The 10,004-nt window shown below is 38.1% G+C and overlaps 1 pseudogene across 1 annotated transcript; it reads right to left on the bottom strand.

The window, feature by feature from the left end:
* Positions 1–449: 449 nt before the first annotated feature.
* Positions 450–1,720, bottom strand: LOC308517260 (intraflagellar transport protein 52 homolog; annotated as a pseudogene). Its single transcript has one exon. The product of its transcript is annotated as an intraflagellar transport protein 52 homolog (transcript).
* Positions 1,721–10,004: the final 8,284 nt, after the last annotated feature.

Raw genomic sequence — 10,004 nt, 5'->3', positions numbered from 1 at the left:
ATTTAAATATATTTTATTGATTTTTTACAGAGAGGAAGGGAGAGGGATAGAGAGTTCGAAACATCGATGAGAGAGAAACATCGATCAGCTGCCTCCTGCACACCCCCTACTGGGGATGTGCCCGCAACCAAGGTACATGCCCTTGACTGGAATTGAACCTGGGACCCTTGAGTCCGCAGGCCAATGCTTTATCCACTGAGCCAAACCAGTCAGGGCTTATTATTATTATTAAAGGACAGATTCAATCAGATTTAATTGAAAAATGGAACATGTCTTACATGAGAATCTTCTAAGTTAGAGATGTTATACCTACCTAGTCATTACAGAAGATACACAAACCTTCCACAGGTAGGTAGTAGAGAGTTTTGATAAAGGAGTTGGGGAACAATTTAGATACTGTTTACAAAGAGAGAATCAGTAGACAGGAAATGCTTCAGGAGGCAAGATCCTTAGAAATTATCTTGGAATGCAGTTTCAGTTGTGTCAATGTCCTGTTTCTGGTTCAATTTCTTGAACTCTGCCACTTAGAAAATGTGCTCAAGATATGTTTGACATCTTGGTGGTCCTTGGTAGTTTCTTGGTTGTCCAAGAATGTCAGCATCATTTCTGGCATGGAATTCCAGGTCTTCTGCAGTATACCTATTGGAAATCTGAGCAAGCCCTGCCATCTCAGAGGAGAAGGTCTCATCTAAGTCACACAGCTCCAGCAGAGGAGGTGACAATTCCCTGACTCTGAGATGGAAAACCCCTGACTGAAGGGATGGCTGAAACTGAGGTTGGATGAACTGGAGAGGATCACGTTTCACATTTAGTTGTTCGTGTGCCTTGAGGACCTTGGGGAGAGAAGTGGTATCCAGCAGGACAGGGTGAAGAGGATGGCGAAGTCCCAGGGGTTCTCTTCGCCACCCTGGTGATCCAGTTGAAGGCACTCTGACAGAGTGGCTATGTCAGGCAGCATCATGGAGTTGGACACCTCTGGGTTCTCAGCCTCAGTCTAGTTTAGGCAGATGTCTTCTGTTGTGAGCCACTGGAAAACAACATCCATGATTTGGCTGTTTTCTTCTTTCCCAACTATTGGTCACTAAACATGTGACATGAGCCCAGCACTGTGGTTCTTTGAGTGGCAGAAAACTAGGTGGGTCTGTTAAGTGAGAAACAGAACAGCCGCTGCTGCTGCCATGACACTCCAGGTGGCACTGAGAAGACATACAAAGGTGAGCGCCTGGCCTGTTCTGCTGCTCTCTTCAGTGTTCCAGGCACGGCCTCCCCTGCAGCTCGGCTGATTGCCCTGCTCAAGACTCCATTGGACTCCAGAACTTCTTTCGGATGGAAATAATTACACATTTCTAATCACAGAATCATTATTACCCATGATTTCATGTTCTTCCAGGAGAAAGTTAATACCGGTGTCAAAACTGGATTCCCCACCCTCTCCTAGCATCACAAGGATATATCCACTGGGTCAAGGTATTTCTTCAGGACCTCACACTCAACTGCAATAAATTTTCCCCTTGGTCCAGCTGAAATCCACAGGTTCAGCCCAATTAACTTCTCAGGTGTAATTCTCTTCTAAGCTCTGATTCTTCCAAAGGCCCTGGAGTCTCTTCTGCATGGATTTGTAGCCATTGTTGGCAGTAAATATTTCCTTTCTGTATGGATCGAAAAGAATGGTATTCCGAAGCTCTTCCTTCATGGTTACCTGAGGCCGGATGACCGCCATCCTCACCAGCCACATCCCAGCATCCCAAGGCCCGGTATCCAAGGCCGCTTAGCAACAGTGGAGGCCGAGAGGCGTGCTGGGAAAGCGTGGGTCGAGGCAAGCAATTATTTTCTTAAACTATACATATTCAGAAAAATTGAGTTTTGAGTAAATTGAGGGACTTACTTACAGCCGCACAACTATTAATGATAGAGGTAGGTCACTAACCTTCTGAATAGTATTATCATCGGGGGCCCACATACAGTGCTGAATGATTGGACTCTGGTACATCTGTTAATAGGTGCTCCTGTTGATACTGTACAGATCACCAACACAAGAGTGGGAAGGAAGTAGTTGTGCATGGTATTCTGTACCCACCTTCCCATTCTTGCCTTAAAAAAACAAAACCTTTTTTTCTGCAGATGTACATTTACTCATGAGATGAGATAAAGAGCTTTTACTGAGTGATAGGAGGGTTGATGAGTTGATGAGTTGACGGATTATTTGGGAGTAGACCCTATGTCAGATTATGTGAGTCATCTGCCCCCTTTTCCATGTGCCACACTTGAGCTCTATAAGTAGAAAACATAAAGGTATTGAATATTGGTTGTGCCTTTCAATTAATGCTTTGAAGCTTGAATATTTTTATATAGTCTAGAATTAGATTACTGTTAAAAAGTGATATAATTAATGTAATATATAATATATGATCTAAGTGTTCATTTTGATGAGTTTTTATGTCACTTTTCAACATTTTATCATGAAAATTTTCAAACAGAGGAAAATTGAAATATGTGTACAATGAGCCCCCATATTCTATCACTTAGACTCAGGGTTGACTGAGATTCTTGAATCTACAGATTTTGTCTTTCACAAATATGGAAAAATTTCAGCCATTATTTATCCAAATTATTTTTAGGGGGCCTCATTCTGTCTTTCCTCTCATTATGGAGTCCAAAAATTCTGTTAGACTTCTTGATATTGTCCCATGCATTCCTGAGGCCCTATTCATTATTTTTAATCCTATTTTTCTCTCTGTTTTTCAGATTGAATAATTTGTTTCTTTGTATTAAAGATCAGTAATGCTTCTGTAATTTCCAATATGTTATAAACTCATTCATTGAGTTTTTATGTCAGCTTTTTTAGTTCTAAAATTTCCATTTTTTCTAGTTTCAATTTCTCTTCCGTATTTCCTATCTTTTCTTTCATTATGAGCACTCTTACATACTTTAGCATAGTTGAAATATCTGCCTTAAATTCCTTGCCCACTAATTCCAACATCTGATCCATGTTGGAGTCCCGTCTCCATTGATTGTCCTTTCTCTTGAGCATGGATGATAGTTTCCTCTTTACTGAATCATTTTTTATTATATTCTGAAATGATATGTTGTAGACACTTAAGATTCTGTAATGTGTGCCTATTCTAGAAGGGCCTTTTGGAAATGTATCTGATAGACAACGTTAGAGCAGTTCTGGTTTAAGACAATGTATACTATATTCATAAAATCTCTATCATCTGGTTTCCCAACCTTGATATTTGATTTATTCTAAATCCTAGCCCTATTCTACTTGTGTCCTCAACAAAATCTTCTGACATTATATCTTCTGTAGCTCAACACCCATAATGCTCTCAATCATGGTTAAAGGTGTATTCTAGGTAATTTTTGTGTATTGTCTCTTGTTTGTTACGCACTGGTATTAGATATGGGTTTTTCTACCCATTTTAAAATAAAGAAGCTCAGATTCAATCAGAAATTTCCAAAGCCACCCAGCTGGGAAAAGGTTGTTGGGGATGCAGTTTGTGTATCAGCAAAGCCTGTGCCTTTCCCTACTGCTTCCTTAGTTCAAGGGCACTGTAAACTCTACTGCAGTGGAAGGAAATTCCAGAGTTTAAACTATTGTCAAAGTAAGTCACATATGTAATTTTATATTAGTCAGCTTGATAAGCTGTAAACAGCCTCATAGATATTTCCTGTTGTTTCTATGGTAAACCTTGATTTACTGGTTTGTAATTTTTCTGGCCCATCCTATTGCTCATTTCTACAGGAGGTCGCATTTCAGCTACACCACTAAATCCCTTTTGGTGAAACAGGGAGTCAGGTCACTTCCAGTTTGATTTATGCAAGCTTGGATTGAAAACCTTGGACGAATGGCTGGATTTTCTTTGTTAAGGCTATGTCTGGAAAGCCATTATGTTTGGTTTATTTTCTCAAGTTGATCATTTGAGGCTAGTAGTCTACAGATTAAGAATTTTAATGACCAAAACCTAGAAATATGTGTTGTGCTATTTTGAGTCTGTGTCATTAAAACGTAAGATCACTCGAGGTACAAAAAAGAAAGTTTTTTTTGTTTAAAATAGCATATAATATTGATGATCTTTTCAAAGTTGCTCAAAATTATTGTTTAACTCAGAATTCTATGTCTGGCTACCAGAAGATATGGTGATGTTTTTGCTTCTTTTTTTTATTCTTTTTCACAGATAAAGCACAATAACACGCACTGTCCACATGGCCTTTCATTGTGCTGTGTTGCAGGAAATTAGCTAACATTATTGGAATGTGCAATCTTTCCCTGCTCAAGGCTTTTGTTTGTCATCTTTTTACAGAGAGGATTGTTCTTAGCATTCTACCAAGGCCACATCAATTGAGTCACTGTCACAGCTGATGGGTACTTTCTGTTATATTCACGGAACAGTGTGCAAAAGGACTCCCAGCCTTCTCTATGTAACACACTAGGTTTCAAGAAATATTTTGAAAACAAAGAATAGACATTTCATTATTATCAGGCTTCTTGTGAATACTAGCAATTGGTAACTCCAGTTTTTCACTGGAAAAATGTGTTTCCGGGTCACTTTCTCACAAAAGGAGCTTTTCTTTGCCTAACTAATATTTAAATCAATATTTGTGTTCTTGGCTCTAGCACCTCTGTGATATATATATGCATATACATCTCCACACATACATGCAATTTGTATTATTTTTATCAATTAAGTGTTTTTCATCAGTATGATGGGTTTAATGAGCTATCTTTATTAAAAGTGCCATTGGACAGATAGGAACACCACAATATGGTCAGAATAAACCCTCATTCAAAATTCAGTTTTCCTTTCCAAGTACTTTATAAGAAAAAAAATAGAGTCTCACCTTTGTTAGAAGCTAGGCCTGACAAATGAGATTATTTAAGTGAAAATATTCAGAATTATTTAAGTCAGGATAAATTTTATGTTTGTTTTATTCACAGATCCTCTGTGTTATGTCCCAGTATTTTAGGCCTATAGCCAAGTAGGAAATGAAGGAGAAAGATTGGGAACTTTAATAAGTAGGAATAAAATTTACAACTGTAGGGTTTTTAATTTTTTTTTCTTTTTATTACATTTATTGGGGTGACATCCTATATAATAAAACCCTAATCTGCAAATCGACTGAACAGCAGAACAACTGGAATGACCGGTTGCTATGATGCACACTGACCACCAGGGAGCAGATGCTGAACACAGGAGGGAGTGCTGCTCAGCCAGAAGCTGAACTCACAGCTGGTGAGTGCAGCTGTGGTGGCAGGAGCCTCTTCCACTTTCACAGCAGCACTAAGGATCAGTGAGCTGAGCAGTAAGGAGCAGCAAGCAGGCAAGCGGTAAGGAGTGAGGGGCTCTGGACTGCAAGAGGGATTTCCACTTGTCAGCTTAGGCCTGATCCCCAGCAGGTGGACATCCCCTAAGGGGTCCTGGATGGTGAGAGGGCACTGGCTGGGCTGGGGGATGCCCTGCAGTGCATGAATTTCATGCACCGGGCCTCTATTTGGTTAATAAGAGTATATAGGTTTCAAGTGTACATTTCTATGATACATGATCTGTATATTGCATTGTGTGCCCACCATCCAAAGTCAAATCATTTTTGATCACCATATATTTGGCCCCCTTTACACTTTACTATTCCCCAGCCCCTTCCCTCTGGTAACCACCATACTGTTTCTGTATCTATGAGTTTTCATTTGTTTGTTTTTATTGTTTGTTCATTCATTACTTTCAATATTATATCCCACATATGATTGAAATCATATGGATCTTAGCTTTTTCTCACTAACTTATTTTGCTTAACATGATATTCTCAAAGTCCATCCAGGTTGTCACAAATGGCAGTATTTCATCTTTTCTTATGGCTGGGTAGTATTCCATTGTGTATGTGTACCACATCTTCTTTATGACCCAGCAACCCCTCTTCTGGGTGTCTACCTAAAAATGTTGAAAATATTTATTCACAAAGATATTTTTGCACCCCTATGTTCATTGAAGCATTATTCATGGTGGCCAAGACATGGAAACAACTAAAGTATCCTTAGAAAGATGATTGGATATAAAAGACAACTATAGGTTTTTTAATGAGCCAATGGTTGTTCCACTCTCAGGAGAGTGATTCTGCAGCATATATTTCTTACAGAAGAGAAAGTGAAGAGATAAATGTATGAGTACCTGTATCTATGCATGAGGGAGACTGAGAATTGGAAAGAATTGTGAGAGAGTCAGTATGGAGGAAACAGATGGAGGAGAGAAGAGAGAGATGTTAGAATACACATAATAGTGAGGCTGAATATTTTCTCTCTCTCATTGCCTAAATTAATTTTGGCTCTAGGTTGCTGAAGTCATTCCTTTGAGTGTTCTAATATTTCAGTCTAGTGAGACATATAGGGAGATGACAAAATAAGTCTTTGCTTGTGACTAGATTACTGAAGAGGACTTCTTCTAGCAAGTGGCTTTAATATGCTCTGAGGAGGTCAGCAGAGCAGAGCAAGTTCTTGGGGACATTGAGCTCAGTTCTTGGGATGTATAATGGAGGCTGGTGCTTCCAACCCACCATTTAGTTAGAGCAAGCAACTCTATCCTCCCACCTCTTTAATGATAATACATTCCTTCCCTTTCAAACACTTCATCTTCAGATTCTGATGACTTCTGCCCACCTTAACTCCCATCAATCAGACTTTATGTAACAGCTGTGTTCACTTCCCAAAATGAAATATGTTCTTCAGAATAGCTGTAAGTGGAACAGGCTCAGAAAGAAAAGTGGATGTCAAATGCTGTTTGTCACATCCTAGCTACAATAGACTTTCAGAGGTGAGACACAATCCAATTGTAGCTAGATATAAATGGAATTGTTAAGTGGAGAAAGTATAAACGTATGTAGTCAAAATAAGAAGAAATTTCCTTTATATTAAGACCTAGTACCCAAAAGTATTCCTAAAACTAGTAGCCCTAATTCAATGTAAGTCCCCCCCCCCAAATTCTACCCAAACTTTCTTAATTGTGTTAACTAAAGTCATGTAGTACGTAGGGATGGAGTGATGAGAATTCTCATAATTGCCTTAAAGAGCTTTGAAACTCTGATACTTAGAAATGTGTAAAGTGGTTTCCTAATTTAATTTGAAGCTGGAACTATTTTTTCCACTTCTATTTCTATTGTGAGACATGTATTAATGAGAATTTATTCTTATGTGATGGCATTATTGAATCAATGTGGGAATCACCATCATATCACTCACATATGCTGGCTTTTGCATTGTGTGCTCTCTGGTGACTAGTGTCAGGTTTTTCTGTCAGTTACCAAATCTGATTTAATAGATGACAGACACTACGTCCTGACACTGTGTCCTAGACATAAGGTGGGAGCAAACTGCTGAGTTTAACAATTAGCCAAGGGACAAAAAAGCTCAAAACCAGGGGTCCTCAAACTACGCCCGTGGGCCACATGCAAATACAAATACTGTAGTTGTTCCCGTTTTGTTTTTTTAGTTCAAAATAAGATACGTGCAGTGTGCATAGGACTTTGTTCATAGTTTTTTTTTAAACTATAGTCCGGTCCTCCAACGGTCTGAGGGACAGTGAACTGGCCCCCTGTTTAAAAAGTTTGAGGACCCCTGCTCAAAACTGTTTTTGATACTCAAAAGGAGAGGATGCAAATGGCATGTGGATACAACTGAACAGCATAAAAGAATATACTTGGCTGCAAAGCTTCAAAGGCATAATTATAATTATTGTATCTTCCAACATTTTTGAAGCTACATCTACTTACTTTTAAACTGCACATAGTAGCATTATACACCCAACATTTTTCTCTGAAGTAACAAACAGATATACAGGCATCATAGCTTCTCCCACTTATCATGATATATTATCTCTAAACCTGTGTTGTCAACTAACCTCTCTATTATGTTTGTTTGTTTTTGATACCTGCTTATGGATGTTTTAAGTGGTAACATTTAAATAGAAATAATTGAAAGTAATGTAGAAAATAAATTTACTCTCAGCCCATTGATTAGTAAAAATGCTTTAAAAAGTGTGAGCTGTTCAATTATGTAAAAATAACCATTCAGTGTTGGCTAAGAATATTAATGGCCTATGAAAGACTTTTAAATTGTTATTATAATTTAAATGTAAAACAAAAAATTGAATCAATAAAATTTGACAATGAGAAATCTCAGACTCTACAGATGTAGATAACATTCTAATTTTCAACTTATTTTTCCCTATAAATCTTTCCTGTAATATTTCTTTATGAACTGTTCTTTCCATCCTAATCAGACCCAGTTCCACCTTATAGAAGTCAACATCTTTAAGATGTTGAATATATTAAAGCTTATTCAAACTGAAGACCAGCTAAGAATAAAGATAAGTCATACACAGTGAAGAGTAAAATAATAAAGAAATATAGTAAGAAGTAAAGAATAAAGAAAAAATAAGTAAGAATAAATGAACAAATACATTTAAAAATAATTTTGGTACACTTCTATAGGACTATTTCTATATACCCAGGACATAAAAATGAACATAAATAACACTACATAGACACTCTAAAAAGAAATGGAGCAGAACTCACAATGACAGAACCCAATGTTTCAGGAAAATTCCAGTGACATTGTATCTGGAGTGAATCCTCTACATACTACCAAATAAATTTGTTATAAAGGAGAATTGGAAGCTTTGTGAATTTATTTTGTGGCCTTTCAGCTTGAATTAGGCTTGAGGAATTTCTAAGTTTCTGCCAAGTCTGAATAGCTCTTTGTGATAAAGCCATTAGCTTGTCAACTAGATATCACTAAAATCTGCATGAAGAGTAAGTGAAGAAATAAGAGACAATCATAATTTGTGAGGGTAGCTAAGAATATTCTTAGTTTAATATAGCCATCAGATAAAAATACTTAAAATATGAGTATTATGTCAGAGCACTAACATTGTCTTTGGGAATCTTACTTTTTTTGACACAAACTGATGCATATTGCCAATATTCTACAAAATAAAATAGGATCTGACAAAATATTTTTGTGACTTTTGATCTTAAAAAGATTATTCAAAGGTATAGAATTATCATTTCACTTACCTATTTAATTCATTGCTTTTATAAGAAACAGTAAGTTTATTTGAAAGTAGAAGTATCCAGAAAATAAGTGAGATATGGTTACTGAATAAAGAAAACAAATTTAAAATAATTTATTTAAATACTTTTTAAAGTTTGAATTTTGCTAAATTTCACATTGATATTTTTTAAACCATAGCAAATAGCTTTTTTTTCTTACCTGGCTCTATTCTCAGCCAACATTTCCAAGCCCATGGGAGAGAATTCTCTTTTTTTCTCAATGGATACACATGCTTTACTCTGCTTTATTCAATGAGAGTCTGTTTCTTCTCCTATGAGAAAAAAAGAAAGGTTGTCTACAAAGCCAGAAAACATTGGTAATTCTTTGTACTGACATCTATTTTAGTATGTTTTAAGAAGTAGATACTTGGAGAAACTAAGATGGCGGCATAGATAAACACCGGGAAATAGTCGCCTCACAGAACAATTGAAAAATATCCCAAAGGACGGAGCAAACATCGTCCAGAACAACAGGAAGGCTGGCTGAGTGTAATTTCTACAACTAGAAGAAAAGAAAAGCACACTGAGAGCCAGAGGAGCTGCGGAGGCTGAGTGCAGAGGTACGGCGGCGGCTCGCACGCGCGGAAAGGGGATGGCACCTGAGGACGCGGCTGTCTTTTTGAATCACAAACTCCCGACTGCTCTGAACTCCGGTTCTGGGAAGTCTCTGGGGACCCAGGACTCATACGGGGAGAGGCTGGTCTGTCAGGCGGCAGCGGGCGAACTTGAGGGCGGCTTTCCCTCAGAGGTGCTTGCAGCCGTTACCGGGACACTGAGACGCACGACTCCAGGTGGAGAATCAGCCATAGCTTCTTTCTCCGCCCTTTTGACTCCCTGAGACCCCGCCCCACCCAGGCTGTGGCAGAGGCTTTTGCATGTGAATGTACCTAACTACAGCCCAGCCA

This window comes from Myotis nattereri (assembly GCF_964212035.1).
Source record: "Myotis nattereri genome assembly, chromosome: 3".
NCBI lineage: Eukaryota > Metazoa > Chordata > Mammalia > Chiroptera > Vespertilionidae > Myotis > Myotis nattereri.
This window is presented reverse-complemented; position numbering and strand designations above follow the sequence as displayed.